General features: G+C 36.0%; 1 protein-coding gene and 1 non-coding gene across 6 annotated transcripts in view; both read right to left on the minus strand.

The window, feature by feature from the left end:
- Positions 1 to 16,989, minus strand: part of LOC124646358 (protein spire) — a 165,745-nt gene that overhangs the window by 72,382 nt on the left and 76,374 nt on the right. The gene's annotated exons all lie outside the window — the stretch shown is intronic.
- On the minus strand, positions 6,620 to 6,693 carry Trnat-agu. Its single transcript has one exon. It is a non-coding gene; the product is annotated as a tRNA-Thr (tRNA).

Consider the following 16,989-nt stretch of genomic DNA (forward strand, 5'->3'; position numbering starts at 1 on the left):
GCGGCTGAAGGGTGAGGATACCTCGGCGGACTTTAAACGCAGATAACGCGTTCCCTGTGCTTACCTTGAGGCACCCACCCTCCGAGCAGGGCTACTAATAGTGCTCTAGCGTCTCCACTCTGGACGGCCAAGCTAAACCAGAGGCGTGAGACCTACCCCCGTCATGGTTCACTCCGACCGGCCGGAGATGGGGGCAGTATACTCTCCCTGGAGAACTCAGTATATATAGCCCCGCGGGGTCGCTACTCCCCGTCATTTGCCTCAGATGTCCTGCGGTGCCTATATCTCATTATTATTGTCGTTATTATCTCAAGAGCCTTTGTCCCAATTATGTTAGGGTCGACTTCCAGTCACGATGCAACTGAGTACCAGTGTTTTACAAGGAGCGACTGCCTATCTGACCTCCACAACCCGTTTACCCGCTCAACCCAACACCCCTTGGTAAGACTTACTGGCTTCTGACTATCCATAACGACTGCCAAGAATGTTCAATGACAGCCGGAACCTACAGTTTAACATCCCCTCCAAATAACGGTCATTGGTATCCAAAATATACGTAGAAAGTACATACGAACTTAGAAAACTTGCATTGGCAGACACTTGCCAGACCTGGAATCAAAGACGCACGCTCATATTTGAGAGATTGGTTCTCTACCCACTAAACCACCACGACTTCCACTAAGTCACCACGACTTTGTCATCTATTTAATGTTTTTTTGCGTAATAATACGTGTAATATTTTTGCCACACACAACTTAAATGCGGACTAATTAGAATCACTACTTTTATCCCTATGGTCACGTCTATTGCGGTTCAGTTCTCAGCGTTTTGTTTAGTCTGCTGTGCTTTTGCCGTTAAAGTACAAAAATGAAATATATGGAACGTTTCTAATGGTTATGCGTATTCCGTTGTTTTCAAGTCAACGGGCCCTTAAAATTCAATATCAGACAATTCAGATCTTTGATTTTGCTGACCCCGTAGTCGCTGGCATAAGGGACAGGATCCGCGTACGAAGTCGCGGGCAGAAGCTAGTAATGAATATAGCAGGGGACTGAATAAATACTTACTTAGTTGTTGATTTGGGATTGGAGTAGAAAAAAGCCGAACAAGAGAGGTAGTAGAATCTTTATTAAATATTATGCATATTGTCCAAATGGAAGTAGAAATTAGCGGAATAACTTTTTCGATAATACGTAGAATCGAGAAAAAGTTGTTCTTGGCCAAACATTTGGTTTTCGGTTTTTTCGGTCTTAGAGCTTTCAGTCAAAAGTAGTTCTGTAATAGCTATCTTCCTAGCAGCTATTCCCATAACCAATACCACAATAATATCAGCAAAAACAATATCTACGTACAGAAATGCCATATTGTATAATCCTCATTATTTATAACTTTTATAAGACGTAAACATGGTCTGTTTGACAGCGCATCAATCATTTGCGCGCATTGTGGGAAATACATGTTACGTGAGTGATAGTAATAGTTTCTTATGTCTGTATTGCTGTCATTATGGTGGTCTAGTGTTTTAGCGATGGCTATGGTCCTGAGTAAGGTTTTGTTGGGATCTCCTTGTGGGATTTATGAATATATTACATTTTGGAGTCCACCCCTGGATCACTATAACAAGTTCAAATTCAGCCTGCTCAATATCATGTTTCTGTTTAGAATTACCGCTAAAGTCTATAAATACAAATCATTTAAATCAATTTGCACTCTACGAACTATCCTCTTTACCTCTACCCATTTATCTCGCAGCCCACATCCAGTAACCAAATACGGCAAAATTCCAGTATTTTACACGGAAACGCTAAGTGACCTCGATAACCTTGCAGAATACAGATATACCTAATTCCCTAGAAAAGACCGCAGAGATACACAGATAGACCGTTTGTCAAGTCATTAAATAAACCGCAAAGGGACCTTTAACCCTCAAAAATCGAATGACTACTGTCCCAACACTGGCAATCTCGTATTCTAATAGTGAACGAACACAATCGATGACCAGCCCGAGATAACCCTTCACTGTCTAGTTAACCGAAGTTCACTCGGTCACTGTCTTACAAGGAAACACGCGGTCTTTGTGACCCTTATACGGTGCGGAGAGAAAGTCAGCGCGGTAAGGGTTAAGTTATTAGATATTTATAGGCTTATGTGTGAAAATTGGTTTATGGCCGACGCTGGTTATATTGTAGAATTGTTTAATTCTTTTGAGTACGATTTTAGAACTTTTTAGTTCTAAATTACGAATTATCAAATAAGTTATAAACACAATTCCCAATAAATCCTCAAAAGTTCAAACCTTAAAATTAGGATTGACAGCAGACGTAACAATCAAAATTGGATTGTGCCCCATTTCAAACAACGGGAATACGTTCGGACAAGCACAATCGGATTTGGGAACATGACAGGGATTTGAAAAGGTGAATCCAATTACACTAGTTAGTAGTTTCCTGGCATTAACTTTCCAAATTCTTCGTTGTAAATTAATTTCATAATTAAATTTTGAAGATAGTTTTCGAATATGAAATAAACTAGACGGGCCTTACTACAAAATTGAATTTTGATTGAAATTTTGTTCTGTCGAGATATTTAAACCCACCCAAAACAAAAATGTGAAAGGCTGCCAAGTTCGATAATATGGGAATGCTTCGCCTATAAAAGAAGTGAGATCTGAATAAGTACCAAGTTTCATACACATACCTCAGTTAAAAATAGTTACTTTTTAATGATGTTACTTGGCAAGTTATCTATGACTAAATATCGACACCTGTAAGAAAATTATCAATAGTAAGGCCTTTTGCAAGGTTATGTACTACTTCCCATGGATACGGAAGGAAGCCCCACGAGTCCTTAGTCACGTGCATAACAAACGCATCACTGATAACGTAGTGTGACGCGTACACACGGTGATGGAGAGACAAGCCTCTATTGATTTTATGTCATATAGGAACTGGTATGTTTATAAATATAGGTAGGTAAAATGCTGATAAGCATTATTTTATCTATAAAGACTCAGAAACTGCTGAACTGATTTGAAAAATTTTTCACTGTTGCATAGCTACACTATTCCCGAGTTACAGGCTATATTTTGTCCGGGTACGGGAAGAAGTTCCACGGGGACGAGGGCGAAACCGCGGGAGAACAGCTAACAATGAAATCTCTTGATTTAATGCTATGAAAAAGGCTGGTATAAGCAGATAATGAGAAAACAGATATGTTGCCGTAAATTCGAAAATAGGCGAAGGACATTTTCGCCCAAAAGGTCAACCAGAACTAAAAAAAAATGATACATTGTGTAATATTATCCATTGTATAGAACAGATAAATACATACGCAGTAAGTATGTCACCTACACTGTTATTTGGTACTTAGGTGTAGAGCAATTCGATTAAATTACTCGTGAGTGACATTCAATTGTTGCATACACGCTTGTTATGAAGTACAGGGTGCTCGATTTTAATCCTTGCGTTGTAACGACGTCATTTTCTGAATTATGTACTTTTTATTTTCATTACCCCTGAAGTATTTAAAGTTCTCTAAAATAAAGCGAATCCACAAACTGTTCAACTAAGACATGCCCTCAGTTTTTGACGATTATTGGAATATATTTAATCCATTGATGATTACTTTATGTATTTCGAAATTAACAGTAATTTGGCTCACACAAATATTAATAAGTATGAAGTATTCACACGAAACATTTCTTATGAAATTGACCTGTAAAACGGCACAATTTATAAACATGTCGCAAGGTCCATAAAATTGAGCTATTTCAGCCCGACAAGGACGTTTAAATTCGCTTATTTTCACACACCCTTTAGCCAATGTTTTGGGCGCACAATCCGAGCACAGACAGGCGACAAATCAAATTAATTAACCATATGAACGTCGGGCCGCGGCTCTTGTGTTTATATTGCATTAGCCGAATTACGAACATACGCGTGACGCTCTCAATTGTACCGAGGATTGAGGGAACGTAGCCACAGCGAACTTCATAATAAAAGCATAATACCAAACTTCTAAGGAGTCATTACTCATTATTAAAAATACGGAACCGTAAAAAACTGTCTTACAGTTAACTTATAGTTTTTCTTCTAGAAACACTGCACTGATTATTCTCGCAGCCAAATGGTGTTCTTTATATTCTATGTAACCTTCCTCAACCTTGTCGCGGTCATCCAAAAAGAGATCGTTTCTTACATCTTCACTTCTTAACAAAAGCATGGCTCCTGTGTGCATTGCACAACTTCCCATACATCACCATTATTTTGGTACACCTGCGTATGTTGTATCGACGCTCCGTTCCGACTGTCATCTTACGAACACATCAAAACATCGGCTGAAACATTTGCATTACAAAAGTCTGACGCAAACGGAAAATTTCTAAGAAAATCCATAATGTCTTGTGTTTGTTTTGGTTTTTGAAAACAAGTACAATGTGCATATTTTAAAGGAGACTTGAAAGGCAAAGAATAATTTCGTTGCTTTGCATAATGTTTGAGGAATGAGGCATGATAGCATCCATCTTTATTTCTAGTTGTTTCAAGAATCTAAACATTTTCATTTTTTCTCAATCGGACTGGAAATCCCATAGTGAAAACGGTCAAAACGTAACGTAAAACGTCTTGTAACATTTTATGCTGTTTCTAATTTCTTCTTTGTTGTTATCTTTCTTTTTCAATTTTCTTTATTTTTAAGTTTCCTTTGTAAGAAATTTACTTACCTAGGTACTCTGATTTATGTAAGTGACTTTTGAAGTCGTGTAAATCAAATAAATAAAAATAAAACAGAGGTTAAAATTAGAAAAATACAACATGTTCAAAGTAATTAAATGAATTCAACTAAATACGCGTTCGTGATGAGAATTTTAATTGAAATGCATAGCAATCCACCAACAATATAGGCGTACACTTTCATTCTATTGTTCGAGGAAATTACTCACTTTCATTATAAATAACTCACTCTTAATGTCAATAAATTTAATTGCTAGATAAAAAATTAACTGTTTCTGTATACAAAAACATTTTTGCATTGAATGAAGAAAGTACCACATGAAATTCTTAAAAAAATGTTGAAATTGAAAATCGATGTCACCAAAATGTAAGAGCAATAGCGCACTAGCGGCTTGGCCGCGCGACCTGGCCGCTGCGTCCAAGCCGCTAGTTGCGCTATTGCTCTAATTCGATACATAAAAATGATTCCCTTTTGCTGACCAATCTGAAAACATTCAGAAATAGTTCGAAATTCAATTCCCATTTTCTTTGTCTGCCACAAAAATCACAATATTGTGTGCCAGCATTCCAATTCGTGTCTAGCTTACGACTTTTATTTGCATACTCTTGCAGGGCTGCCACAAAACCTCAATATCAGCTGTTAAATATTCAAGAGAACATAAATCACAGCAGTCAGTAGCTCCCGTTGAGTGGTGACAACCCTGAGAAGACAAAAGTCTTCAATCAGTGCGTCCTACCTGTCATGACTTACGGAGCCGAAACGTGGACACTGTCGGTGCGGCTGGTTCACAAGTTTAAAGTCGCTCAGCGGGCTATGGAAAGGGCTATGCTCGGCATTTCTCTGAGGGATCGCATCAGAAATGAGGTAATCCGTCAGAGAACCAAGGTCATCGACATAGCCCACCGAATCAGCAAGCTGAAGTGGCAGTGGGCTGGCCATATTAGCCGAAGAACCGATAACCGTTGGGGTAAACGAGTTCTGGAGTGGAGACCACGCCTCGGCAAACGTAGTGTAGGACGTCCTCAGGCACGGTGGAGTGATGACTTGCGCAAGGCGGCTGGCAGGAGCTGGATGCGAGAAGCCGAAAATCGATCTCAGTGGCGTGCACTTGGAGAGGCCTATGTCCAGCAGTGGACTGCGATAGGCTGATGATGATGATGAACCCTGAGAAAGCTAATGTTTTATACAACAGATGGATTATTGAATGAGAAATATTGTAAATCAGAATTGAAATGTATCGGTACCGATGTATGGTTATAAATTTTATATTATTGATTCAACAAACAATGTAACGGAACTTTCTGTGAAGGGTCTAAGAACTGATTCTGTTTTTATTTCACTCAAGAGCCAGAGTAAAATAAAATAAAAACAAGCAACTATAAATTGGAATAGTTTTAAACAGTCTCATGTTTGAATGTAAGCCAAAGGCTATCCCATCAAACACCAGCCACACCACAAAATAATCTGTCATAAACTCATCACGTTACACCGGCCCTACGGGGAAGACCAACTTTTATTTTCACACAGAATTCAGTATGCAAATCACAGACAATAACCAAATTACCGGTAGCATTGTTTACAAAAAAGTATAATAGATAAAACGTGTAAACTTAGCCATACAGCCTCCTTGCGTAACTGGCAGGCTGAAAAGCGCCATCTAGCGGAAATAGAAAGTGCTATGCAAATAAATGACGGCAGAATGGATGCAGATCTGCGTCTGTGTCGCTAACAATTCTTCCTTACCATGCAAATGGTGGAAGTTGTAAACTCTCTTCAAAAGCTTTCCAGAACTTTCTTTTTCACTGTCAATTTTCTTTCAAATATAACATTTTCTCATTCTTTGTCTTGAAATGTTTTCATAGCATACCCAAAAAGTGTACACATCAGTAGGCCCCGGCGAGATTCGAACTCACGATCTCCTGTTTACTAGACAGGCGCTTTAACCAACTAAGCCACGGCGCCCTTGAGTACGCCGCCGAAAAATTGAGACACATTAGAATTTTATATGACACAGAAATAGACGCATAAAGAGGGCACTAGGGCATGATGTATTTTTTACTACAGTAAAGTGTTATTTGGTGACTCCGAGACACCTTATTAACCGATCGTTTGGCTTACTGACAGACAACATACAAAATCGAGACACGGTGTTTTCAACGTTTATTTCTTGACCATATAAACTAGCTCCTTTCAAAATCGCTAGCTCCCCTGGCTTGGGCTGCAACATAATGCCTCAATTGACTAGGTTACCGGCTGACACTGGTAATGGCGCACGTAACGCCAATGCGCAAACGCAGGAATGTCACCGGCTGTCAACACGCGAACTGCGCGCATTGCGCAACACTGTTGCTGTATCCGATCGCTGTTTGAATGTGTTTGGCTATTTATGGATTATGATTATTGATACAGTTGGCTTAAGTATCTACGTATGTGCAGTGGCGTTAAATTAGGCAGTGTTAAGGCTGACCGTAAATTAGGTGGAAGGATATTAAATTAGGCTGTTTGAGATATATTTTTTTTGTTCTCTAGGGTCTACTAAAGTCCGGAAAATGAGAAAAGTCCTAAAGAAAGACATTCTTTAAACAAAATGATTGAGGATTAGTTTTAAATTCCTGAAAGTAAACTATTACGTAGGTATATTGTTTTGTCATAACTATTCACAGCTTTTTAAACAAAATTATATTCCTGGATGTTACAATATTTTTTCCCACAGGTATTAGAAATTTTCCAAAAATGGCGCTTACCACTTCACACTTTAGCACTGTGACAGAACATGGTAAGTAACTATAGTTCGGCCATTCAGAGAATGCGTTCCTGACACGTCGCGATTGAACTGACGACGTAATAACATTCATTGATTATTGATATAATAATGTTGTTTTAATGCTCCTCAATTGTTAAAACGGTAAACAACCAGCAAAAATATTTTTATCGTAACTGCAACGCCATTGCAAAGTTACGTCGTCAGTTCAATCGCGACGTGTCAGGAACGCATTCTCTGAATGGCCGAACTATAAGCAAGTGCACGGAATCTTCGGCTACCGTTAAAAACAATTTAACGCCATCAACTCCGGCCGTTGTTTATAATGTTTGTTTTGTTTCTCTGCAGTCAGTTTTTGTTATCAACGGGTTTTTAATATTGAAACAAAGGGTCAACGGCCTTGTTACTCTTTGTTTTTGTTTGAGATTACGGTAGGAAAACTCGTTTGGTCAAGAATTTACGTTTTTTTTGGTGCTAAAAATAAATTTTGATGGTTTCGAAAAGAATGGTTCCTTGAAGGTACAGAAAGGGCTACTTGGGGAAAGCTAAAACACAAAAAGGCCTGAAAATGAAAAGGGATGGAACGTTGTTGTTTTAAAACGATGAATGTTTCAGCTGTCAATTTTAGAGTTCGATAAATTACCTGTGAACATAATATGAGCTCATGCGTTATACGGAAGAAAATCACTTATTTTTTTATACAGCCAGATATTAACAGCTATTACGGACAAATACTACAAATCAGACCTCAAACATTAGAAACCGTACAATTGAAATAGACTTGGTTCCCTCGGGTTTCTTTACAGACATCTCAATTGGTCAAGCGCGACACGTGCCGCGGGCGATCTAACGGTCTCAAGTAATCACACAATCACAACTGTTTGTACAAAATATATAGAAACAATAGCTGCTAGTTAATGGAATATAGACTTCTATTTCACACTTACATTTATGTTTTTTTTTTTTCATTTTTTTCTTATCAAAATTGATTTATTTGTAGTTAGAGAAAATAAAGTCTCACTCACTTAGCACTTGTGGATTGCATATTGTTATATTTTAATAGTTTTTTTTTTAATTCAGGTTCCTTTATGTAACTTAAGCTGCATAAAACTATGAGGTAAGTCCTACAACTACCAGCTCGATATAAGACCAAATCACGGAAAAAAAAACATTATCTTAGTAAATACATGTATGAGTAAACCAAATTGTCTTTTTTCACCTTGACCCCAACTTTACGCAACTAATCTAAGAACAGTCCAGGGACGCCAAACACCTATTCAATCTTAGAGAGTCCAATTTTATCCCCAAGGCTTCTCTTCCCTGACACCCCGACACTTCAGTAATTGAAATGCTCTTCCCATTGCGTACGGGAATGACACCATTGTATGAAATATGACGTGTGATACGAGAGTACATTTTGTTAGCCTCGTGTGAAAGTCACGAATACAATTTGTAACGGATTTCGCGGTTGCAAAAATTGTGTTTTGCGTGCGGATATTAATTTGTAGGTTGTACTTTTTGTGGTACTTGGGTACTTAGTTGTTCTGTGCATGTAGTTTTGGTATCTGGAACTAATTTGTTTGATTTTTCAGTTATTGTTAAGTAGCTGAAAACTGTTTTTTAAAACTGTTTTGTAAAAAATATAAGAATTTATTCTTTCCCGTACGTGTGACGTTCTCTTATGGTGTATGTGTATGGTAAGACATAGAAATTAATTAAGTTACCTGAAGAGAGAAAGTTCAAGGAAATATGCGATTGATGTGTTTATTATAAATGAAGTGAATATAGTGCAAATAACTCCTAACTCAACTAAAGGAATGTTGATCAGCTTACAGTCACAAACATCATCAATTCTAATGTAATCTAAAACGTAGTTTACCTGAATAACTCAAGATAATTCGCTAACATAGTTCCAATTACACCCGGGCCGGCGCCACCGTCGTGATGACGTAACAAATGCAAGTGTCGTTATTATTCAAAGATCTTTTGTTTGTAAACAATGCGCTCGCGCCGAAAACATCGCGCTGTGATTTAAATACGAGTTGATTTTTCATTTTCATTTGATGAGCTCTTTTATTTTTCATGACAGATACACCTGATCTTTGAATGGTCTTTACATAACGTTTGAAAAATATATAATGGTCGGGATATTAATATTATAGCCGTTGATTAATGTTCTAAACTTTGGGAATTATTTTTGAGAAATACTTATTATTATTTGCTGGTTTCAAAAGACTCATAGCATATTATCGCAGGTCGGGCAAATCGACCACAGATTAGATCTCAATCTGCGGCATACTCAAGAACTTCCTCGGTGTAAATCTTACAACGCTGTCACAAATTTACAATGTGTCATTATTTAACTTCTCACGGCCAAGAGTTGTGCAACAGCGCGTAAGGGAAAGGTGAGATCATAATATTAATTCGTTCAAAGTACACGCTTATCGAAACGTAAATCTTTATTCTTTCCCTCGATTTTGATTTAACCAACGTCATAATTGCAACGCAAATAGGTACGCTTTCGCGGTACTTTCTCACTGTTTTGTTAATCGTTACAAAAAGTGAGATAAAAGTAATTGTACTTAACTATGTAATCTATGAATGAATTAGTTGAGGTTGGCATCATCTTCTAAACAAAACATGAAGCACATTTTTCCAGCTCTCTTTTTGCCAGAAATTGGCTACATAACAACTACATACCATAAAAAAACTTTTTCACCTTCTATTAATGAAATTAAAACTGATCTACACTCTCAGTTAGAATCCTCCACCATACAAAATCCAATATTTTATGTAATAACGTGAACATCACTCAAAATTACTGCCTTAATTCTAGTAGTAATTAAAGTGACTACTTTGCTATTCTACTTTCTATCACACAAAAGCACACAAACAAACATATTACTACTCGTAAACACAACATAGGACAAGCATAATTGAATCACAGCTACACCCTTCCGAAGTCGGAAGCGCCAGTCACAGCTGACTGGCAGCAAACAAACAATGCCCACGTAATGGCTGCCTCACATGTTATTAAATGTACACATGTCAAAATAAAGTGGAACTAAATGTGTGACAAACCTTTAGGAAGGATGTTGAAATCACTTTAAATGTGGTGACAAGAAAAGTAGGTAGATATGGTCAAGGGAACCAGTATGGAATATGATTCCCTCAAAGAGTTTAATCAACTTTGCAGTAAAATATTTACTCATCTACATAATATAGACAGGTATAGTTATGAGACCCAAATGAAGCTTTTTTGGGTAAGAAAGTTGCGAAAATCCAAAATGACCAACTGACTTAGTTCTTACTAAATTAACACCAAAATCATCTAGAGCAAACCTATAAGAACGCAACAGAACTGCACTTAAAGATGACATCTCAAATTCCGATGAGGTAACAGCGGAACAATATTGCACTTTACAAAAATATATTTGCATCTTGCAACACAGAACGGAAAATAATACGGCTGTTGTGTAAACAAATCTCATTGGTGACGTAAGGGGTCAATTGAAGACATTCCAAGTTTCTGAGCCGATTTTGAAAGATGTACCTATTTACCAATTTGTGGACAATAAAAGATATTGTTCTAACATCTGAACTGGGTCAGACTTTTTCCGGCTATTTCAGTCGCATTTTGATACACTGATCAGATACTAGAACGAACTTTAACTTCTATGCACCTAAGAATACTTCACCTAAAAATCTTGGTTTTCACATAAAATACGTCACGTCACGATATTTTTTTTATTACCTACTGATAATGTCAGCTTATAGAAAGAAATAAGGATATGATTTGACTAATTGCTCTTCCGGCAGAGTCTAACCAATTAATGATTTCCTGGACTTAAAAAGTAAAAGCTTAACACCTAACCTGAATTGCAGGTAAAGTTTCACAGTAAAACTAACTCAATTAATTAGTTCCTATGAACATAAGAAAGTCTATAAATAAATTTGAAAGTAATGATAATTATAATTATTTGATACGGAAATTAAAATTAACCATATAACGATCGATTTTAATCCAATGTGTATATTCACACCTCTAAATAGCACTAAGTAGCTGTTAAAAATGAGGCGCTAAAATAAAATTAAAACGAAAGTAGAATCGCAATCGGACAAATTAATATTGACTGGACGTGATAAAAACCAATTAATAACCTAAAAACGTACACCACTAATGCAAAGATAATATTCAAAAGACTTGCCAATAAAGGATTGCAAAAGCTAAACACCAGAATAAACAAATCGTGAAATCGCTTTCAAACCTGTGAAACGTCTCATCAAACCAAATTAAAATTCAACATCATACATTTGTATTGTCCAATTGGCTGGAGACTGCTTTATTTTGTATTAATTATAGCGAATCGATAGTGAAAGTGGACTTTTGGTTTCTTGCCCAGTAAATAGTGAAAATAGTTTTACAGTGGGAGGAAGCAAGTCCAATATGGAATCACATAATGGTGCCCACACACGTATGAATTTGTAAGAATTTATAATTGGCAGTGATAAGTTAGAACAATTTGTCTGTTGTATAATCGGTGTGGTTATGTCATAGTCATTAGAGGTCCAAAGTGGTTTTATTCTAATATGGTCAATTCTTAAAAGGAGAATGACTACATACAAGATTTTGATGTAAGATATGGAGATACACGGCTGCGGGTTGTTCGAAAGAGATACCGCGGCCCTGGTACATAAACGGCCTATGACGGAACACGACGGTTTTTAGTCAGTAAGAGTCTGACACTCCCTCACTGCTGCTAACCCACAGCGGGAGGGGTCATTTGATGATTTTTGACTTCGGAAAAAAAAAAGATATGGAGATACAGGAACAATTACGGTAAAAAATCCAAAATATTAGCTTAAATGGCCTGGCACTTATCGGCACGACATTTATAACCCTTATAATAGAGCTACGTAATCCATAATTTCATATTAGCCATTTCCTAGAACAAAAGTTCAGTCCACAAGTTCCGAGATCCGTTAATTCATCATACACGTCGAGTTTGAAACCACAATAACACAAAATGATGATACTGTTACAAGACAAATTGATGAATTAAATAAAAAGATGAGTCGATCGCGTGCTGACGCCTTTCTACTTGCATTTAATGTGAGTTACGCGAAAATTGCACCGTTTTCACGCAACGTTGGGTAATATGAATATTGAATCAGCGATAATAATAATATGATGTAAAAGCTAAGCAACATAGTACAGACGCATTAGTAGTGAGAAATACTTTAAATTAAGCTTGCGAAATTTGTTTCGGAGTCAATTTGGAAAACGAAACTTCAGGCAACGTCAATCAATTAGATGTTCAACTAAATAAATCTATGAGTCCAGACTATTAGTTAGATCAGAATTTGGATACGTTACCATGTTATCTGATACTTTATTGCATTTTCTAAATCAGAGATTACTGATGGTCCCATATGTTGGAATTTCCGCCATATTTTGCGTAAGAGTGATCGTAGGTGGACACGAACATATTGGATTGTCTCGTTCTAATGCTCGCTTTGTGTCCGATTATAATCGACACTATTAGACTTGTCTGTTCCGACTTTTTAATGGATTCCTCGCCATTTGTGTATGACATTTTTACGACTGCGTTTAACGAACAAGGCTTTCGTTGAGTTGATATTTTATTTTTGTAATTGCTTCCTATATTTGGTAAGTTATACATTTGGTCCTTGTCATTTACAAAAGTTTTAGTTTCTAATATTTTTTGTCGCGATCCGATTCATAATAACATTGCATTTGTGAGATCATTATTGATTCTGAATTAAATATGTTTGATTTTACCGTTCTTATATTTTGAATATATCCTTTATTCAGCTGATTATTGCTTACATAAATCAGCTATTTAGAATGATGTTAATCTCAGAAGCGGGATAGTCCTAGACTATTGTGACAGCCATGGACCATGCTGTACAATTCTTGTCAGTTTAGGATTCAATCCATTCAGATCTACATCCAACAAACAACATTGTGAACTTCGTTAATTAACAATGAAGCGTATAAGTGACCTATTCAATACTAATAACATAATACTGTCTGGTGATATTAATGTTTTATACCTTAGGGCTTATTCGAACGATAGTGAAACCAGACACAAAGACGCCCAATATTAGTACAATAGAAGATAAAAGCAGGTGAGATTGTATCGACTCGTATCCAGACAAGCCCGGAGGCTGAGCCGAGTTAATTGTTATCGTAACTACAATAGTACGAAGAAAGTTACTCTCGCGAATTCGTAACATTACGTATTATGCTTTCATTGGCGTTAATAAAGGCATTGATTACAAACATCTATTTGCGGTCGCTGAACACAACATTGTTAAGGACGGTGATGGATATAAAATTGTTGGGCTGCAAAGTTAAGTTTGTCTTAGTTTATTAAACGGGATTGGCAGTGATAATTAACAACTTTCGAGTGCTGTAATAAGATTCGGTCGACACAATGTTGAGTTATCTCACTATCAAGCGGTGGCTACCTCAGATGGAGAATGACAAAGATACTCGAATTGTCACTTTCTTTGCAAGTTTATTTTTAACGAGCAATTGCAATAGTAAATCAATTTCTTTTATTGCTGCTGGTTTTCCTCGTGAGGTTTGCTTGTTAGTTAGTTAAGAAGAAATGGTTAAATTATGTTTTAAAAGTCAACAAGAGAAAGTAAATGGATAATAAGGCTTACTAGTATACTCCTTAAATATTCATATTTTGGTTGGAGATGGGCAAAAAATCTATATCCCCCGTTTATTACGAAAATTTTGGTAAGTAGATAAGTTTATTTCCGTTTACCAAAAACTATCAGATAATTGTATAAATTGGCCTTATATGAAGTAATTTTCGAGTTCACAAAACGAGAAATTTCCCAAAGTAAACAGTAATTTTAGTGAAAGAGAGAGGTAGTAAGTAATTTAACACTAAACTGAGTAGTGTAAGGCACGAAATTATCGCGTGTGTAAAGTTAAAATTGACCAATATAATACAAAACAATCGAAAGTAAAGTGCCGGTGAAATTGTAGCGTTTTACTAAATGCCTGAACTTTCAAAACGATTTGCTTTTCTTTTTATAAATATTTGAAAATATTATGTGCTGGTCACACGACTTATGTCAACTGAGTTTCCTGAGAATATGGTGGTGATTTACCGAAGTTCAGTTCATCGAAAGGGATAAGTATTTTGTAAAAATAATTCATTTATAGGTACGAGGAGCGTTCTAAAATACTTACGAACAATCAACGTAAATAATGACAACAGATTTTTCGCTGTACCCTAACAATGAACACTAATGAGATCAACATACGAATTATATTCACTTTCATCATCACATCACTACATTTCATTACATCACTTAACAAAAAGGACTATTTATAATCTGACATAATAGATACAAATTAGATGACATGACCCGGAAGAAATACATAGTAACAACTTGATTCTCAAACCATAAAAGAATAATCACATAATTATAACAATGGACAATCACGGTAAATTGAGCTTTAATATAATTTAAAACAAAGTAAGAGCGATTTTGATAATAAATGGGTGTATAATGATGTTCAATAAAACGTGTGTTTTTGTTCATCGATGATTAATGGACTGTGGACAACAGGTCCGAGTGAAAACTGGTTATATATTAAGTTGGTAACCCAGAAGGTAGCTATAGTTTAGCTAGGCGATACTAAATTGTTGCAGATGATGGTAAATATGGAGAAAATATACCATCATTTCTGTCAAACAAACATTTACGTAAGGTTTACGGTCAATTAATCACGATTAAAACTTGTAAGTTCCTAAATTGTACTATCAGTATTAAACAATATTAAATAGGTATGTTCTTTAATATCCCACCTAATGGAACTTACAAAATATATTAATGACCTTTCTAGATAACAAATACAATGTAAAAACAGCTGTTAAAAGCTTCTCGTAACCTTAACTCAACATAGCTTTCTATGCACCACACGCCTTAAAATCTTTTTCAAGGTGCCCAAATTTGTTTGACAGCAAAAAAAAGATGTACTACATAGATGCAAAATATCTTTTTGTGTCGTTCATTACGTGGATCACAAAAAGCTGATATGAAAGTGATTGAGTTCGCTTTCGTGCTACGAACAGACCACAGAGTAAAATAACACAGAAGGCCCACGGGTATTGCCAATTCGTTCTGCGGTCAACAACCTCGTAGATACAACTGCGAGCTTTTACGATCCAATTTACAGAATACTTTTGAAAGTCAAAAATCTAGGTTGTTAAGGTTATTTATTTATTTATTTATATAAAGGAAGACTAACAGCTAGTACAATAAGTAAAAATACATGCATTTGCAACATACAGCCAATTACAAGTCTTCACTGATACACTACACAATAAGTTTAACATATGTAAATAGCAGTACCTACCTAAAATTTAACTTCTAACTTAACGTTTAACTTCTTCTTCCAAATAATACATAATTATATAATAGAAAATCTTTAACTACCCTTATAGTTAACAAAAAAATCTCGGCTTAGCAACCTTCTGACTGATACTAAGTTTGCGTTAAAAATATCAATGTCGTGTGTTTTGCAAACCAAATTTAAGGTCTTACTTGCTCGCCATAAGAAAGTGTTTTGACGATAATTTGACGAAACTAGTGATAAGTGACGTGGTGCATAATGTCGCATAGCTTTGGTGGGAGTATTAAATCCAATTTTCGACAGAAGTTCGGGGCAATTTATACGGCCAGATATAATTTTTAGCATAAAAATAACGTCTGCAATTTTTCGTCGATTGCATAAAGGAAGTAAGTGGAATTTAGCACATATATTTAAATAATTATTCGACCTATGCGGTAACAAAGATATTTAATAAATTTTCTTTGAGATATTTAATTTTTTTATTTCTAGTAAAAATAGTTACAATTATGTGAATACGTCAAATACCTACCTTTAAAGGGCGAATTCTTGTCTAAAAATAATGAAAACGACTCGGTATACTTTTCTTGCGGACAAACTTGAATAATAAGGATTTAAGTAGGGTTTCCTTTTACAGTAATCAAATTATCCCCGAAAGCTTTAATTTGATGTGAACAGCATTGACCCTCTACTTATTTTTATTCTTTGTAGTGCTGTTTTGTATCAGTAACGAATAGTTATTGACACATCGTGAGGAGGTTAGGATTTCACTTGTTTCAATGTCAGAACATCGAAATGTTTTATTGTGCTCAGTCATTTTCTGATTAGAAACAATCGCTGAATGTTTTTGGTCATGTTAAAATACTTTCCTTGTCAGTTAACTAAAGTTTACATCCGGGATCACAGGGAAAAACTTACTGATATTGTTAATGCGAAAGCTACTTTGTCAAACTTTCTCGATAAATCAGATGAACTAATTTTTTACAAATTTCAATTATGATAAAAGGTTAAGAATTATAATTTTTATACGAATATGGCGAGGAAGAATACGTTTTGTTTTTTTTATTTTATTATAGGTAACGAGTCATATGCA

Source organism: Helicoverpa zea, chromosome 3 (assembly GCF_022581195.2).
Source record: "Helicoverpa zea isolate HzStark_Cry1AcR chromosome 3, ilHelZeax1.1, whole genome shotgun sequence".
In the NCBI taxonomy this organism is placed as follows: Eukaryota; Metazoa; Arthropoda; class Insecta; order Lepidoptera; family Noctuidae; genus Helicoverpa; species Helicoverpa zea.